This window comes from Lissotriton vulgaris, chromosome 2_1, assembly GCF_964263255.1.
Source record: "Lissotriton vulgaris chromosome 2_1, aLisVul1.2, whole genome shotgun sequence".
Taxonomy (NCBI): Eukaryota; Metazoa; Chordata; class Amphibia; order Caudata; family Salamandridae; genus Lissotriton; species Lissotriton vulgaris.
The window spans coordinates 356,333,153-356,353,116 of NC_141687.1; positions in this window are offsets into that span (position 1 = coordinate 356,333,153).

Genomic DNA, 19,964 nt, shown 5'->3' on the forward strand with positions numbered 1-19,964 from the left:
CAATAAGAGGATTACTTTCCGACTGCTTACCCACGCACACAAATCACTCTACGACATCGGACCAAATTGCCTCAACTCTCGACTGTCCTTCTACTCCCCCTCCCGCCAACTTCGCTCCTCCAACCAAGCCTTCGCCACTGTACCTCGCATCAACAAGACCACCATGGGAGGCAGATCCTTCTCATACCTGGCTGCCAAAACATGGAACTCACTCCCCGCTTACCTTCGCCTCACCCAGAATCACCTAGCGTTCCGAAAGCAGCTTAAAACGTGGATATTTGACAAATAATCCTCCTCCCCTTCCTAAGCGCCTTGAAACCCTCTGGGTATGTAGTGCGCTATATAAATTTTATGACTTGACTTGACTTGACTTGACTCTCCAGATGTTCTAAAGCACTGCATTGCTGTTAAGCCATCTTGGACTGCTAATGGGTATGGGGGTGTGGGGGGGCAAGCATGCTCCATGTCTTCCCCACACATGGAACATGTTAGCCCACCATTCCCACAAGCACTCCGAGCCGGCTTAAGATGAGTGTGCAGTATTTTAGAAGAAACAAAGAGAAGTAAATAAATAGATATGCATGGGAAGATCCCTGCAAACTGACCTTAGCATAGGAGTGTAGGGCGAGGATTTGGGCAAAGAAAAGGAGTAAGAGGAGAGGAGGAGAGAGGAGGGGAGGGAGAGTGGAGCTGTCATTCCAGAGACAGTGGTTCCACCTTTGATATTTTCTTGGAACTTGTCGTTGAACCGTGACATTACAGCAGGAACTGGACATCAGACTGTAACATCATTCCAAGAACATGACACATGACGACAGGACCCTGACATCAGCCTATGACAGCACTCCAGGAACCTGCATCCAACTGTGGTATCACTCTGTGAATCATTACATCATGCCCCGACGTCACAGCAGGAACCATCACGCTGTGGCTTGGATTTAGGTCCATGGCATTTCATTATGACATGGATCCAGAAACCTGACATCAAACTTTGCCATTACTCAGGGGACTTGAGGTCAGCGCACCAAGAATCTGTATCTTGCTTTTGAAAATATTTTAGGCACAGAATGTGCTTTCAGATTTATAGCAGAACTTAATTCTTTTACAAACACGAATAACGAAACAGAAAAACAGGACGGAATCAGGGAAAGGGTTCATTTAAAAAGGGATAGCCGGGTTTAACATCCGTTTATCCTTCGGATCTCACCGTGGCAAGGCTCCGGCCTCAGAACCAGGGAGTGACTCACTCAGGACTGAGCGGGGTCGGGTAAGGGGAACCACCAGCCGGAAATAAGCGTTCAAGCCTTAGGGGAAATGCAGCCATTCCTGTGGGGGAGGAGGCGCTCTGAAGCTCTGCTGCCTTTTACTTGTTGGACTTAACATGAGTGCAGCCCGTACAGAGCAGCTGCATTTCCAGAGCCGCGAAGAGCCTCTCTGATTGGCTCCCAGGTCCTGACACGGAGCCCAGAAAATCTGGAATTTGATTAATTTCTCCTATCTCCCGAAAAGGGGTGCAATTAACACCAGTCCTAAGGGCCATATACAAACAAATTAGTAATGCATCTTATAAATCTCATAAAAAACACTGTTTTTCCAGGACTGTCTCTTATTATACCAGTCAGAGTGTACATACCCAGGACTGCTTCGTATTATCATACTAAACATAGCATGCCAAAGCCTGAAGAGTATCCCACGATGCCTTTCAGAGCACATCTAGGCCAGAGCTATTTACCATTACAACATGGGGATCATACCAAGCTGGGGTGTGTATCTTGAACCCAGTTAGAGCAGAGGGCCAGTACTTCATTCTATGAGGTCAGTCAGACACCCTAATCCCAGACCTGCATTTTAGGATACCAATCAGAGGCACAACATCAAATCCAGAGCTGAGCCGTTGAGGGCACACTATGCCCAAAACTGCATCTTATAATACTAAAAATGATATAGCAAAGCCTGGTTTTAAGCCAGAAGACTATAAGGAGAGTCAGATGATCAAACAAGGTAGAAACAAGTTTATTCCTAAACTGGAAGTGATAAAAGCAATGCAGGAGAGACCTTTCAAACGTTACACCCTTCCAACTCTTCCCATTGCATTACCACTTCATGACCTCCTCTTCACAGCATTCCTCATTCCACACTCTCAAAGAACATTTGCTCAATCCACACACAACATGAGACGCCTGAATATAGTAAAAGGAAACCACAAGTCCCATGAAGCCACAGAGTAGCAATGGGCATTTTGAAGTTACAGAGTAAAACTTCCTTGTGGTCAAAAGCGTAGTTGCCAGACAGTCGAGATCTATTGGTATTGTAGCCAGGACCTGTATTCCGGAGTTACGATAAACAATGGAAACTGTTCGTGATAATCTCTGGAATTGAAGGAAGTTTGAACAAAATACAGAAAAGTATTTTTAGGAATCCATTCATTTTGTGGAGAGATACTCTTTTCGCTGTTTCAGAACAATCAGTTAATATTTATAAACCAGTATTTTTCTCCTTTGTTTACCTATGTGTTCAACAGAAAGGATTATTATCAATTCAGAGACTTTGATATATATTATTTCTGAGCACGTATTGTAAAACGAGAGCGAGTGAGGTTGGAAAAGTGATTGTTATTTTAAGGAATCTTTGTTGCATTACAATTTTAAGAAAAAAACCAACATTTAATGTAATTTCTAATTGGGGAGAAGGTAGTTAGTTACCTGTTGGGAAAAAAGTGCACTTTTAAAAAAACCTGAGCATAAATAGAAAGGTGAGTATTCAGTAGTTGAATGTTTTATATTATTACAAAAAAATGCTGATAACTTTAAATGCTGTATAAAACTTTCTCGGTCTTTAAAAAAAACAACTTAAATGTTTTTCTAATTTTTGATTAACACTTTCAGATTGGACATCTGTTTGAGGATAGTGAGGGGTGATTAATGCAACTTGAATCTTCAAAAAATTACAAAAAGACTTCCAGAAATGTTGTATAAACTAAGATCCTCTATCACAAATAACCTTTTCAGATCACACATGTAATTTGACAATGTATTCTAGAAATAAGGATGCTGTCTCACTAGCAGTAGGTAATCCTTCAGTGGGAATAAAATATGCCATTTAGTAGAAAAAAACATCACCACCAAAATGTCCACATCCTTGATCTTTTGGTATTCCTGTGATAAAATCAATAGAAATAGCTTGCTAAATCTAACTGGGAATAAGCATGATTTGTAATAATCACAATGGTGGCTTGTGTACTGACGTAGCATTAATGAATTTCTCACCAGCTTCAATTTAATGCTTAACATCCTTTTTCTTGCCACCCCACCAGTAACAGTTTCAGAGCGAATCTACTGTCTTTTTCAACTCAAAATGCCATGCTAAGCAGGATTGATACATTTCATGGAGGATTTTACCTCATATCTCCAAGGGAGGAATATAAAATTTTCCTTAAAAATAAAGAAGTCCATCCTTGATTTCTCTTTCAGCTTTTCCTTTAAGCCAGCTATCCATTCTCGATATAGGAATTATATTTCAAACTCTGCCTGTTACTTCTTCTTTATCTAAAACTACCGTTATTGTTTTCAACTGGAATAATCATAATTTTAGCTCCAATCTCTCTTTCAATCTTTCGTTCCACTTGATTGGTTGAGGCATCTGCCTTCACATTTTTACATCCATATTTAAAAGTTAAAATACAATTGCATCTGGATGGAATGAAACTCATTTGAATTGCCATGCTGAAAATGCTCATGCAGGTTTTAGAAAAGTGAAATTATGATGGTCAGTAAATACAGCAAAAGGGTGCTAAGTGTAGCTCAAATAATGACATATTCTAAATGGCTAACTTGGGGGTCTATTAGAATGGCGGTCAAGTTCAAGTTCAGGGATTTATATAGCGCACTACTCACCCAGAGGGTCTCAAGGCGCTTGGGGAGGGGGGGATAATTTTTTGTCGAATAGCCAGGTTTTGAGTTCTTTTCTGAAGGAGATGTGGTTCTGTGTAAGGCGGAGGTGAGTGGGGAGTGAGTTCCAGGTCTTGGCCGCCAAGTAGGAGAAGGATCTACCTCCCATGGTGGATCTTCGGATACGCGGGATTGCGGCGAGGGCTTGATTGGAGGATCTTAGTTGGCGGGTGGGTGTGTAGAAGGACAGTCGAGTGTTGAGGCATTCGGGTCCTAGTTTGTAAAGGGCTTTGTGTGCGTGGGTGAGGAGACGGAACGTTATTCTCTTGTTGACTGGAAGCCAGTGGAGGTCTTTCAGGTGTCCGGTAATGTGGTCTTGGCGAGGGATGTCCAAAATGAGTCTCGCTGATGCGTTTTGGATGCGTTGGAGTTTTTTCTGTAATTTGGCTGTGATTCCGGCATATAGAGTGTTTACGTAGTCCAGCCGACTCGTGACCAGTGCGTGGGTGACAGTCTTTCTTGTCTCGGGGGGGGATCCAGCGGAAGATTTTTTTGAGCATACGAAGTACGTTGAAGCAGGAGGATGAGACTGCGTTGACTTCTCTGGACATCGAGAGTGAGGAGTCTAGGATGAAGCCAAGATTACATGCGTGGTCTGTGGGTGTGGGTGCTGTGCCCAGAGCCGAAGGCCACCATGAGTCGTCCCATGCAGAGGGGGAGGATCCTAGGATGAGCACCTCCGTTTCGTCTGAGTTAAGTTTTAGACGGCTGTGTTTCATCCATTCGGCTACTTCTTTCATACCTTGGTGAAGGTTGGTTTTGGCGGTGTTAGGGTCTTTGGTGAGGGAAAGGATTCACTGGGTGTCGTCGGCGTAGGAGATGATGTTAAGGTTGTGTTGGCGCGCGATGGATACAAGTGGGCTCATGTAAACGTTGAAGAGGGTGGGACTGAGTGATGATCCTTGTGGTACGCCGCAGATGACTTCAGTGGCCTCTGAATTGAATGGGGGAAGTCGGACTCTTTGAGTTCTCCCAGCGAGGAACGAGATGATCCAGTCCAAGGCTTTTCCTTGTATGCCGATGTTGCTGAGGCGTTGTAAAAGGGTGCTGTGACAGACTGTGTCAAAAGCGGCGGAGAGGTCGAGTAGAATGAGGGCCACGGTTTCTCCGTTGTCCAGTAGTGTTCGGATGTCGTCTGTCGCTGCAATGAGGGCGGTTTCGGTGCTGTGTTTGGCTCGAAATCCTGACTGAGAGGGATCGAGGGAGTTGTTGGATACAAGGAAGGCGGCGAGCTGGCTGTTGACGGCTTTCTCAATGACTTTGGCAGGGAATGGGATGAGGGATATGGGGCGTTAGTTTTTAATTTCAGAGGGGTCTGCTGTGGGTTTCTTCAGATCCTCGCCGCGCCGGCGGTGGCAACCGCCGGGCGGGCGATGGTCATCCGCCCGCGATCGCAACCCAGAAAACCGCCAGTCCCATTAGCATGGTGGTGATGACTGCGGCGGTGAGATTTTCCGCCTGCCACATTTTCGCCGGTAGCAGTCTGCACGCTTGCCTGGCGGGCGGAGCGGGACTGCTAAAACAGGGCCGGTGCAGGGCCAGGCTTCGCCGGCATGATTATGATGAAGGCGGTAGCCAGCCTTTTCGCGGCGGTGGTACCAACATGGAAAGGCATGGAGGGAATGTCTCTGGGGGCCCATTGCCGGCCCCCAATGTGTTTGGGGGTGTGTGGGTACACTGGGGGGTACCTACAGTACCCCCTACATGTTCCTGTACCAGGTGGCAGGCACTGTGCAGTGCCTGCCACGCAGTGCAGAGATATGCTGGACATGCTTTTTTGAAGAAAATGTAAGCATAGCCTACATGCAGGATGCACTGTTCCTAGAGAATGTAAATTCTCGACAACTTAAATGTTGTAATCCTACTCTAAAAAATGAATAGTCTGTCAACTTCTCTTGCGCTCAGTGAATTTATTTTTCAACATTGGTTTTCAAACAAAACAATGCTATATTTCTGCATAATATTCTCATAATACAACACAAACATTTCGTATGTGTATATTGCTTCTGATTATGAATTTTGTGGAGATCATATATATATTCATATATTTATATGCATGGCTATCTTTGGAAAATAATTGTTTACATAACACAATGACACTGAAGATTTTGAAGCAGTGTCGCCCGATGCATTTCGGGAAGCACTGTTCCCTTCTTCAGGGGCGAAAACCTAAAAGAATGTGATATAAAAATAAATACATCATTTGACTAGTGTAGCAATAATATTTAAGAAATTCTACACAGGGGGGTAAAAAACATCTGTAACAAGGCTATCAAATAGTAAACTACATGATATCTGTTGTACAAAGAATACATGAACCAAAAATCATTACAGCATAGTGCATATGGAATTCACATCAGTAGATAGTAATGAGACCCTCATGGCAATGATGTACATACTATACGTTAAAAAAATTCTGTTGGGAGTTCAAACTCATTAACAAGAGAAGTTGACAGACGATTATTTTTTTAGAGTAGGATTACAACATTTAAGTTGTCGAGAATTTACATTCTCTAGGAACAGTGCATCCTGCATGTAGGCTATGCTTACATTTTCTTCATGTTGCACACACACTGTGTAGCGAGCACAGTTAGCAGCTTGCACCCTTGGTTTACCTTGTAAAATTAGAATACTTGATTAAAAATAGAGTGCTCCTCGCTCCCTCTTAACTGGACATGCTTTTTTGGACATCGCGGCGGTGCTGCTGGCAGCAGCAACCGCCACAATGTTAAATGCCTCGATCGTACCGCCGCAGTCGGATTTTAACTGCCGAGCGTAATAATTGGACCGGTGGTTATGCCTCTGTCCTAGCGGGTGGTGTTTTCCCGCTACCATGGGGGTCAGAGTGATTTTCTGACCGCCATCCTAATGGACCCCTACATTGCCAAACATTTGTTTTCAGTGATGGTATTATTATTTTCTGTAGGATTACATTTGCATGAAAAGAATGCTACTTTATGTATTTAAATTGGGATTTCATTTCTCTGCTATAATATTGCCTCACTGCACAATATGATGCATAAGCCTCAACATCAAAAGGATATTCTCTCCTTGGGTGCTGCAGAATGGGAGCAGTAGTAAAATAGGCCTTCAACTTCTGAAGGGCTTTCTCCGGCTTTACTTACTTCAAACATACTCTTTTCTTTAGTAATTGATTAAGAGGAGTTATTATTGTGGAACAAAATTTAGAATGACTTACTTATAGAACTAGGAAAAGTCTTAAAAACATTATATTTTTTTCACAGTTTTTGGAGAGGGTCAGGAAATCACTGCTTAAGATTTATTGGGGTTCATATTTATACTCTGGAATTCAATAGTTTCTTTCTGTAAGATGTCCCTAGCTTAGTGTACAATGTATGTGCTCTTGATGTCTCAAGTCCTGTCCTTGCATGTTGATTGTGCTCTTCTTCAGACCCAGAATAAAGAGTGCTATCATTAAAATTTGGTTGAGCTAATTGATCCAAACAATTTGGCAACAGCGTATTACTAAAAAAATTGAAGGCTGCAGGGGCATTACAGAGTCTGAATTGCTTGACAGTGTAGTCCAATAACCCGTGTTTAATATGAAAGGCTGTCTTCCATTTGTCTCCCTCAATTATTCTGACCAAATGATTTGCCTTTCTTAAATCCGATTTTGTAAATATTTTTCCATGTCTGATCTGGTCTAATTGAACTGGAAACAGTGGTAACGGGAATCTATTCTTTATATTGATTTTATTTAAAGCCTAATAATTCATACACACTCGTATCACTCCCCCTTAGTTTGGATTAAAAACAACAACCTCCCTGAGTTAGCCCTGGCCCGCCCTGCCTAATCATCAAAGGCCATGTGCCATGAGGTGTACTTCGAGTTCCAAGAGCAGAGGGGTAAAAGGCAGTCATTGACACAATTTGAGCCCAGTAACCACGATTTCCCTGGGATTCTTGAAAACGTTCCCACAGGTTCAGTGTTCTATTCACGTCAAAAGAAGGGTGACTAAGTCCCCTGAAAACTACAAATATTTGCCTTCTATTGTTGATGCCAAGGTATATGTCTGAATGAGGGAAATGGGACCTGGCCACTGATAAGTGTTTTTTCCCCCTTTTTCCAACTTTTGCTGTCTTCAAACTGGAAGATGATGTTCCTGGTGTAGGGGCCAACGCAATCCATCAAAAAGCAGAACAGCCACTGGACGTGTTCAATGTCTATCGTGGCCAAAGAGATTTTGTAATTATTTTGCCCATTTGCACCACCTAGGGCTCAGGCTGTCTCTGTCCAAAAGGTTGAAAATCAAAGGAGCACACAGAGACAGGGCATCAGTGGTTGTATTCACAGTCTGGGCAACATCCAACATCATCGAAGTTCAAGGCTCAGCTTCACCACGGATTTCTTCTCATCCGATCACGACATTTGAGAATTCACTTACAAGGGTCGCAGCCAGCACTTTGAGCATCATGAATCAATACCAATGAAGAGCAAGCGGCCTGGTTGAGTTGGCCGTTGCCAGTATAGTGATAGAAGATCACTATCGAACACCTGAGAAGGTAGATGTATTTACAAAGTCTTTATTACCATATTATCACTTCAGAGAACATATCAAGGTTGTTACAATCAATCAGCCATGCAGCTCTGGCCAGAGCCCAGACTCACACTTTCTCAAGGATTAGCATAAGAGGTTCTCTTCATCTCTGCAAGCATCTTATATCACTGGCACTCACATGTTTACAGACTGGCCCACCTTCTCCTGCTTCTATGCACTTGCTATGTGCATGGGTGGCCTTCCTCTGCACCGGGATATGATGCCCAAGTCAGACAGAAGTCAGGACAGTAAAGGCATCAACCTTTTCAATCACTTGTGGTTTAAAGTACAACATTTCGTTCAACAGCTTGAATCTACAGCACTTCTGTGAAGAACCAGTGTGCGTGTGTTTTTGCAGGTTGAATGCAGTTCCTTGTGCACCCATGTTAGCACCAAGATCATAATATTTTCTCAAGCCTCCTCCATACCATGAATTAACACCTTAGCTGCTTGCAAATATCCCTCCCCAGTGATGCGCTGTTCATTGGAACTAGTGCTGAATGGACGTCCAATGGTCGTGCGCAGCACTGGGGAGGTAGCGCTCGTGACGACCGTTGGCCGTCAGCAGCACTTAAGAGGTTAAAATTTACTTTTTTAATAAAAATCTTTTCGCCTCAATCTGATTTTAGTACAGCACTCTCTTAAAAATTACAAACAATTCGGGGGCGCTAGAGAGCTGACAGCCAACATGGCCACATTATAGTGAGGTTCCATTAGTCAGGCATGCAATCCCACAGTTTGATTCTTATTTCAGGGTGGCAACTCTGAGCCACCAACTCACAGGTTTAAGAAGCTCGCACAGTACCCACGATGAGCCTCTCAGAGAAGACACGCCAGTAAAAATATCAGTAGCAGAGCGGAGGCCTGGTTGGGGACAGAGTCGTCCAAGACCCACCTTGTGTGCATGGCGGTGCCATTGAGGCTGTGCTTGTCTGAGGTGCCGGGAGCTGGGATACTGGGCGGTGCTGCCGTGAACGTCTGATACAGGCCACACTCAGAACAATGCGTGGCCGACAGACATGCAGCTGCCATATCTGGTGGGTGAGACTGAGCTTCAAACAGACAGTTGAGCCAAGGCTGAATGCCGAGACTTGTGCAGTGGGTGAGGCCTACCGAATGCGTTAAGGAGAGGGGGGGATAGCTCGGGCTCGGTCGGCTCTTAACCCACAATGTCCAATCCTGCTTTCATTCAATGTGATGCCCTTAATATTGCAGTCAACCCCCTCTGTCCCCGCCGGCACACCACAGATGAAGGCAAAGTGTAACCATGCGATAAAATAAATGTGTGTAATCTCCTCCACATGCCCTACAACTATAAGGAATATTTGGTCTTGAAACTCTTCACTTGCCACACGTCCTGTGTCTACCCATGCCCCTTTGATCAGACATTTGAGGAGAAAGGTAGGGCCTGTCTGCCATATTGGCAAGGGCCTTGGTGATATCGTGGTTACGCTATAATGGCCAAGCTGACAAACGTAGCTCACAGACTCCTGCAGTACTTAACCTTCTTACGCAACTTTCACTCCATAAAGTGGTGCTGACACTGATCCTTGAAGAGTACGCGAATATAGCTTAGATCTGATAGACACTTGACACACAGTTTCGTACTGGCACTAGGCCACGTCGCCATCCACAATTCACAAGCATGTACAGCGTTATAGGTAAAATCAGCAACTAAAAACAGCCACGGCTGACCTTTGATGCAAAGCGTGTGCACGAAACAACCAAACAGGCAACCAGAACATGATATGGCAGCAACTTCAGATAGACACCAAGACATCTCCCCAGACTGAAAGCTCTGCTACAAATCATACAGCATAGCCTACTCCCTATACACACAATAAATAACACACTGACCCCAGAATGTGTCATATGGTAGCAAGAGTGAAAATAACAAGGTCAACATTACAACAATGCCACAGAGAAACACATTTCAGACATAGAAGACAATATGTAAGAGAAAACACAAAATAAATTACATCGAAAAAATATTAGCAGTTCTTAAAGTGAAATTAGAGGACTTGGAAGCACAATCCTGAAGAAACAGCCTGTATATTGTGGGAATACCAGAAACTACAAACATAGGCAAGATAGAAAATTATGTGGCGGATTTATTTCAATAAATCTTTGGAGATGAACATTTCTCCCGCCTATTCGCAGTAGAGTGGCTCATCATTTGCTGAGGCTCCTGCCCGGCCAATAATAGCCGCCCCATGAACTTTTGAGTTAAGGATACAATCCTCCGGCTGGCAACAGAAAAGAGAAACATTAATCATGATGGCTGCACCATAAAATTATTTCCAGACTTTATGCTTGTGGTGCAAGAGGAGCGGCGCAAATTCTTGCAAGTTAATAAAAACGACTAAAAGCTGGGATCTAGTGTGCTATACCCTACCTCGCAAGGCAAAAAATAATGTTAGAGGGCAAACATCATGTGTTTCAAAACCCTAAGGTGACTGCAATATTTTTGCAGAAGGATCGCAATGATGCCATGTACAAGACTCTCCTGTAGTGGTGGGATCAATGCAACACAGTGACTCAGAGTGAATTGATCAACTCCCCTTCTGGAGGTCTGTCAAAAACTCTGATTGCACACCACAAATCATAATACCTCTTGTACACACACAGGAGTAGAAACTACTGCACAGGCGATAAACTCTTCGCAATGCCGTACCGCAAAGTTTTCTGCATCAAAGTCGAATGGACAATGAACGATCAGACTATACCAGGGCAGCTAATTCATATTTTGCATTGGCTCACCTATCGCCGCACTACTAAGTCTTGACCACCTCTGCTACGGCAGAGGATTTCCCCAGTTAGCCTAGTCGCCCCACCGGGAATCACTCACTAACTTTATGGACGTTATAGAATCCACACTAGTAGGGGTCTTTCTGTTTTTTTCTTTCTTTTTGAACCTGTTTGCTGATGCTAGTATTGCTAAGATAGGATGTTAATTTAAAGAGAATGCTATTACCATTATTGTGATGCTGATGTGGGAGACGGGAGGGAAGGTGAAGGGCTTCACGTTAACATCATCTACATGCAGGAGACTCACGTAACTAAAGATACTGAGGAGAAAATAGCTAGGAAGTGGGCAGCACAAAGATTTGTATCATACTCTCCTACTCATGGGGAATAATTATCCTAAGTAAAAGGGGTACCCCTGCCCAGCATTTCTTCACTTGTCAAGATGAGCAGGGCCCTTATATACTACTGCAAAGCATATTACTTGAGACCCACATGACCTTACTTAAAACATATAGTCCAAATACCTACTATTAATCCTATGAAGAAATCTGGAATACGTTTCTGACATTGGCAACGTGGATATGAGGAGAGGACCTCAACACTTATCTGAACCCTGAACTATACAGAACAAGACCAACAGGATGGCATGGTAAACAACGAGCCAGAGTCATACTGGCCAGTATGGAGGAGAACAGGATAGTTGGCCTATGGAGAAAAAAGCCCCACACCAGACATGAAGTCATATGTACATCATCCGGACACAATTTCTGGTCCTGCCTCGATTACTGGCTGACAACTAAAGGCGCAAATGATGGGATGTTTGATGTTACCCTTCTACCTAAGGCACTATCAGACCACTTACCAGTCCTATTCACGATCACAATTCCCACATGCACCCCTACAGGATTCATGTGTAGATTCTAGGCAGCTGCCTTTACTGATCAAGTGTTTCAAGAGTAAATGCGTTCTAGCAGATTGCAATGTTGTAAGAAAAGCATGAGTTCAGTGGATAGTGTGGGCACTCCCTGGGAGGCGTTTAAAGTGACAATCAGGGGAGTATGTATTATCCAGCAAGTGGGCATCCTGAAAATGCTATGCCCACATTAAAAAAATACTAAACGTAAGATAAAGGGCACGTAACACAAGTATGGAGCCCACCCAGACCCCAAAATATTAGCTGCAGTAAGAGAATAGGTGACAGAATATAAAGAAATGACAGACAAGGGGATAAAACACATGGCTGGGCACTCTGTGGCCAGGGCCTATGTACAGGGTGGTAGACTCTGGGTCTGGATGGCCTGACAAGGGAATTCTGTAAGGAGTATGCTAGAACCCTACTGATGAGCAATGTATGAGTAGGCAAGCAACACCCACATTATGCCCCCATCACTTAGAGACGCACTTATAATCACTTTCTTTAAAACAAATACATCTCTGGAACAGGGTCAGTCGTACAGGCTACTGTCCCTTATAAATATACTAGATGTCAAATGTTCTCCAAAATAACAGCAAACAGACTGATGCCTCACCTGCCGAACCTTGTGTTTCCAGACCAATGGGGATTTGTTCTGATTCACTCCACAACACATAACGTATGTACTATATGTGCACTCCACTCTATCCATCATCCTAACCTAATCTTCACCTAGACACAGCGGTGATGTTGGTAGATGCTGCCAAGCGCTCAACTCATTTGAATAGGAATATATGTTCACGGTGCTGCACAGAATGGGAATGCCCTCTGACGTCATAGAATGTATCAGACTGCTGTACACATATCTATCAGCCTTTGTAAATGGCACACATCTGAACCTATTACTGTATATATGCATGCTGCTGTTTCAAGCTAGCCCTGGAGCTGGTAGCCTGCATAATTTGTCAAAATTATGCCACCTCTGCTCTAAATTTTACACAACAGCAACTGGCCTTATCTATGTATGCAGATGACATGGTTTTGTATGGAAAAAACGGAGGCAAAAATCTCCCACTAAAAATACATGAATATATACTATTTGGAGGGTATTGAGGCTTTCTTATCAATTGGGACACGCCCCTGATATTTCCACTAACTTCAGCAACCAAACACTATGATTTGGAGTTTTTCTTGACAGAGAGTGAAAGTTCTATGACATTTCTAGGGTTTTGGATACACAAAGACTCGGAAATATTCCTTAAAGCAAACTAGCCTTGACTAAACTCGAGGAACAAGTGCAGGGATGGTCGAAGTTACCGTTATCTACGGCGAATAGAATAGCCAATATGAAAATTATAATATTGCCCAAATTGAATGTGTACCTCTTCACCAACATTCCCATTATCTTAACGCAACAATTTTTCAAGACACTAAAAACAATCCTCATTGGATACGGCCAAGGGTGAAGTGGGAGATACTTACCCTGCCGTATGTGCAGGGAGGATTTAGCACCCCGGATCTAGAAATATATTACTTAGTCACTTACGCGCAGTTTGCTCAGTCCTGGCCTCATTCCCCTGAATATATACCTCACGTTGAGGAGAAGGGCGACAGTACAGCCCCAATTCCATTGAAAGCCATCCTGCCTCACAAACTAATAATCCCCAAGAAGAATTTCACACTGTTCATTGCACAATAGTAGCATGGCAGCCACTGAGCATGCAAGCTCAGATGAAAATGCTGTACTCTCTGGGAGCCCATGGACCTTAACACCAAGGGCAAACTCTGGGCAACGCTTGGTCAGATGGTAGCCAAGCGGAACATCTGTACCACCAATGCTGAGCGTCTGCAAGGCAGATACGGACTGGTGTATGGTAAGGGAGAAGACGGTATATGTAGCATGTGGCTGCCCCCGAAAATGGATTGGGATCTGGACTAAATGGAATGTTTATCAGGGCAATATTTGTGAGCCCCCAAGTGTCCCCACCCTTGATAAACCATTGACACCTTGATATGTATAGATAGTGAATATCTTGTCCTACCACACATTATATCATGTACTATGTAACTGTCTGACTTGTGAAAATGTGACACTGCTGCAATTAATGATTAACTGTATGCGATGACCTCCCATTTCACTTGTTTAATAAAAACAGTTTACAAAAAAAGAAAATGCTGTACTCGCCAGAGCTCCCGCAGCAATATCATCCGCTGCTGTCCATGATACGCGAAGAACATGCACCGAAGGCCCCGCAGCAGGAGAACCTGGGAGGAATGAATGACACCGTGGTCATGTTTATTAAGCTGAAAGATATATCCCAAGAACAGCAACGCACCCCTCTGCCAGTCTTCATATATTACAGACTCCGTATTGCCTTAAAACTACGTTCCCTCAGTTCCCTAAAGAGCCCTTGACCCTGCGTGCGCTTCATCTACTACTAACCACTAAGACGGCGAAGGGCTGATACCTACGCTTTGCAACTCAATGCAAAGCGATGGCCCAACTATATCAATTGCAGCACTGGGCAGATGGAATAAAATATTGATTCCGCCAATGACAGAGGAGGAGTGGGAATTCTGCTGCTCTCAGACTAGAGCGCTAACTTCCAACTGCAATCTGTGCATAATACACTCTAAATATTTGCAGCAATTCCACCACACCCCTGAAAGATTATATTAATGTGGACTCAGAGAAAGTGCACAATGCACAGATGTGCGGCTGCAGAGGAAAATTATATCCACTTGGCATGGGAGAGTCCCAGAATACAGCACTTCTAGAGATCGGTCACAGACATGCTCTCCCATATACTCTTTAACTCTTCTAGTGCTCCTTTTCCCATTTCAGTGGAGTGTAAGCTGTTATTCAAACTGGTAGCCTGTCTCATTTGTCACAATGATCCTTTCCTCTTAAATCTAATCTGAACTCTGCCAAATTAGAATTGGATGCCTAGAGAACTAGCCTTCTTTAGAGTTGGCCCGATGCTAATGGCCGATATCGAGTCTGCCATTTTGTAAGTGCACTGATGTCAACAGCATTCTAAATATGGCGTGAGGGACAGTCATTACTTTCTGGCAGATGCCCGCTTAACCAAACTCTAAATGAGGCCCTAGGGCTTCAAGTGAGCTGTGTCTGAGACCGTGGCTCATGGAAGCGAATGGACCAGCCAACAACCTATTGCATTGACAGCCCTGGACTAGAGGGGCCCACATCCTTGTTGGAAAGGACTTCTTGCTTCATGCAAGAAACAGAAAAACATCCAGTTACTATCATAGCTTTCACTCCAACAGCACAACCGAGAAAGAGAATTGGCTTCAGGGAGTTGTCTAGAGTGTAGTCCCTTTGCTTGTGAAAGGATCAGGTTGACTGGCAGCTGCCAGTTAAATAAACCTTTGGGCTGACACAAAAAATGTGCCTTTCATTACTTTTGGTCAGATTGTTGCCATCTTTACAAGAAGCTCTCCAGCAAGCAGCAGCAAAACCTCCATCAGTTGAGGAGAAGCTGCATTAACCATCCAAATCATGTTTTCAGTATACAGTGCGTACTTGCCTGTTGACGGAGATTCAGGCGACAGAATTCCACTGTGAGCCTCTCGTTTGCCCTCCCCCTGACCAGTGGGTCCTCTTTAAAAATCACAATTTACCTATGCTTCGCAATGGAGTCAAGAGGAACTCATAGGGAGTTTTATGGACTCTCAGCAAGACTTGCACATGGGGTGCGAAGGGCATAGTGGTGGTTGGAGAGATAATCCAGACCCTATGACAGAAGAGGTCTCGAAAAAGGACGAATTAGACAGTTGCTTCCCCTCCAACCGGAGAAAGGTTAGGTAGTCCTCAGACCTAAGTCCTAACCTGAGGTATGCTACAAGTGACATGTTATTGTCCTGTATCATCTTTGGCGTTTGTATGGTGCATTGCTACCTCTGGTGTGGTCCCTTTGCGTTTTGCACTGCCTGTCAGAGTTGTTGCTAGCTGGGACGAGCATGCGTGGTTGACAGCATGTGTGGTTGCCCTGTGAATTATGGGAAGTATTCGGTGTTGCGCAAGGTACCCTGAGGGGACGCTCAGTCTTATTGCAGTAAACTTGGCATTGCACATCAGCCTGGAGTGCCAAGCTGTAAGAGTTACATTTTATTAAAATATACAACCCCCAAGTAGGTCATTTGGAACCAGAGCTTCCTGGGACATGCCCATCATGCTCATCTGTTGGTATTTCATGAGGCTGTGATAGAGTTGAATCTGATTCCTAAGCCCAGATTAACAACCACCACACCGATGGACAAACCTCAAGATACTCTCGGCTCTTCATAGTGTGCAATAAATCATTATCCAATCCCTCGTTGTTCTCTCAGATTTCTGCATAGCGTCATTGAGCAATCCCCGCTTTACTGCTTACACTCATTGACTGCCAACACAACGGGCCTGATTCACAGAGGTAAACGTAAACTTTTTTTTGTGTTGGTATTTACAAACTAAGAGTTTATGACTGCGGAGACTCCTCAGTCAGGGCAGAGCACTCTGCAGATTCAAATATTGGCCTGTCCTATCTTTTTGTGTGCAGAGTTTTCTGCCCTGACTGTGGAGGCTCCGCAGTTGAAACCTTACTATTAACTAGTAGTTTGTGAACTCCCAACATGTAAACTTACAGAAAAGTGTATGTTTACCTTTGTGAATCAGGCCTGTTGGAAAGGGGATCTTAGGCTTGGCTAAGTGAAGTCGAGAGGCCTCCAGGCGAGGTTCCTCCCCTAGGATCGTACAGATGAGCAATCACCCCCCTACAGATGGACACCACAAAAAGATAGGTTCTCCACGTTTTTATCAACATATTAAGGCAGGTTATCGTAGCGGTACAGGTGTAACTGGATCCAGGGATCCTTTCGGGTTCAGTCACTGAGGGAAGGGGGTAGCGGGACAGTCTTGGTACCAGCCTGGTACGGGGATACCCTACGCTCAGCTCTCAATCCTCGAGCTGGGGGGTTCCTCAGGGTTGGGCCGCGGCAGCGCCAGCAGGGCCTCAAGGATGGTTTCAACCGAGATGGGCCGCGGCAGCGCCAGCAGGGCCTCAAGGATGGTTTCAACGAAGATGGGCCGCGGCAGCGCCAGCAGGGCCTCAAGGATCGCTTCAACGAAGATGGGCCGCGGCAGCGCCGGCAGGGCCTCAAGGATGGTTTCAACGAAGATGGGCCGCAGCAGCGCCAGCAGGGCCTCAAGGATGGGTTCGGCGAAGATGAGCCGTGGCAGCGCCAGCAGGGCTCCAAAGGTGGTTACGGGTTCCACACGGATGAGTTTGTCTCGGTGTCTCTCGACTCCAGGATACAACTGGCGACCTGCTCCAGGGCTGCCCCAGATATAGGTCTGTCGTCCTTTGATGTCCGGACCCTCGCACCTGGAGGTCGGAGGGGCCGGGATGAGCGTGTCCAGACACCCAGCAGGGGGGTAGAGCGAGCGCCCAGGGAGGCCGGAGGCGATCAAAACCAGGCGTCGGGGGACGGTTGGAGGACCATCGAAACTCTTCCCCTCATTGATCCGTCAAGTGGCCTCTTTACCACCTGGTCGGATCGTGGTGCCTCGATGTCGGGGCTCTGCTGGGTCTGCGGCAGGGGTCGGGCCAAGGCCACGGGGACTGGTCGTGGAGGGTCCAAGATGGAGTCGGGGTCTGAGATGGTGGTCCGGGATAGGGTTCGGACCAGTCGAGCGTGGCGAGGAGGGGTTGCCGAGTTCCAGAGGGGGAGAGCCGGCGGTTGCCCGGAGGGGCGGCTCTCGTGTAGGGTGGATGGTGCCGCCGGAGGACAGGGGTCGAGGTAGTCCAGGGCCCGCCATGCGGGAGGAGTGGGACCACGCCACGAGGCCGGGTCCAACACACGTCCCCCCCAGCTGAAGGCAGAGAGAGTCACCCATCCTCTTGTGTATTCTCCTCGCAGAGGCGGAAGGAGCGGGACAGGCCGTCTGCGTTGGCGTGGTCGTTGCCTGGGCAGTGCTCCACAGTGAAGTCCATCCCTTGCAGGGAGATGGACCAACGCAGCAACTTCGGATTCTCCCCTCGCATCTGCATCAGCCACCGCAGAGGTCGGTGGTCCGTTTGTACTCGGAAGTGGGTACCGAAGAGATAGGGCCGGAGCTTCTTGAGGGCCCACACCACGGCGAAGGCCTCCCGCTCAATGGTGCTCCAGCGCTGTTCTCGGGCCAGCAGCCGTCGGCTAATGAAGGTCACCGGCTGATCAATTCCCTCAGTGTTGACTTGTGAGAGAACTGCCCCGACACCGTGATCAGAGGCATCCGTTTGAACTATGAACTCCTGTTTGTAATCGGGGGCCTGGAGCACGGGGGCGGTGGACATCGCTGTCTTTAGTGTCTCAAAGGCGGTCTGACACTCGGGTGTCCAGTGCACCTTCTGTGGCTGTCTTTTGGAAGTGAGTTCCGTGAGGGGGCCCACAATACTGCCATAGTCTTTTATGAAGTGCTGGTAATACCCAGTGAGCCCCAGGAAGGCCCGGGCCTCTGTCTGGGTGATCGGGGGCTCCCAGGCCATGATGGCGCGATCTCTGGTTGGAGGGGGGCCACCTGGCCGCTTCCCACTTGATGTCCCAGGTAGGTCACGGAACCTTGGCCGATCTGGCATTTTCTGGCTTTTATGGTTAATCTGGCCCGGTGGAGGGCTGCCAAGACCTCCCGGAGATGTTGGAGGTGTTCAGCCCAGTGGAGGCTGTACACCGCGATATCGTCCAGGTAGGCGGCGCTGAACTCTTCGAGCCCCGCCAGCACCTTATTCACCAGTCTCTGGAACGTGGCGGGGGCGTTTTTCATTCCGAAGGGCATCACCCTGAAGTGGTAGTGGCCATCGGGGTGGAGAAAGCGGATCACTCCTGGGCAGCTGGTGTGAGTCCGATCTACCAGTAGCCCGAGGTCAGGTCGAAGGTGCTCAAGTAACGGGCCGCCCCCAGGCGGTCGATCAGTTCATCAGCCCGGGGGATGGGGTGAGCGTCTGTTCGGGTAACGGCGTTCAGACCTCGGTAGTCAACACAAAATCTGAGTTCGGGGGCGGCGCTAGGGGCGGCGGCCTTGGGGACCAGGACCACAGGACTGGCCCATGGACTGTCGGAGGGCTCGACCACACCCAGAGCCAGCATTTTGGACACTTCTGACTGAATGCAGGTCCGCACTCAATCGGGAACTCAGTAGGCCCGGTGTCGCACAGGTGGGCTATCCCCGGTGTCGACATCGTGTACGCACCACGGGGTGACCCCGGGGGTAAGAGAAAATAAATCGGCAAATTGTCCCAATAGCTTTTGGCAGTCTCGGCGCTGTTCTGGGGTCAGGGTGGAGGAGAGGTTGACTCCCTCCACGGAGCCGTCTTTTTTGAGGGCATTCAGGAGGTCTGGTAGGGGCTCTGAGTCATCTTCAGCCCCACTGTCGGTAGCCATTAGGAGGCTAAGTTCTGATCGGACAAAGTGGGGTTTGAGCCTGTTGGCGTGGAGGACCCGGAGGGGGTTCCTAGGGGACTCCATGTCCACTAGGTAGGTGACGGGGCTCTTGCGTTCCACCACCTTGAAGGGCCCGGTCCACTTGTCCTGGAGGGCACATGGTTCGACCGGGGACATGACCCAGACCTGTTGGCCCCGCTCGAACTCAATAGAAGAGGCGTTTTGATCATACCAACGTTTCATGTCTTGACTGGCTTCGAGGTTGGACTTGGCAAGTTCCCGGAACCGCCGGGTCTGGTTCCGGAGGGTCAGGAGGTATCGGTATACGTCGGGGAGGAGCATCTTGGGCGGTCACCTCCCAGCCTTCTTTGACTAGGC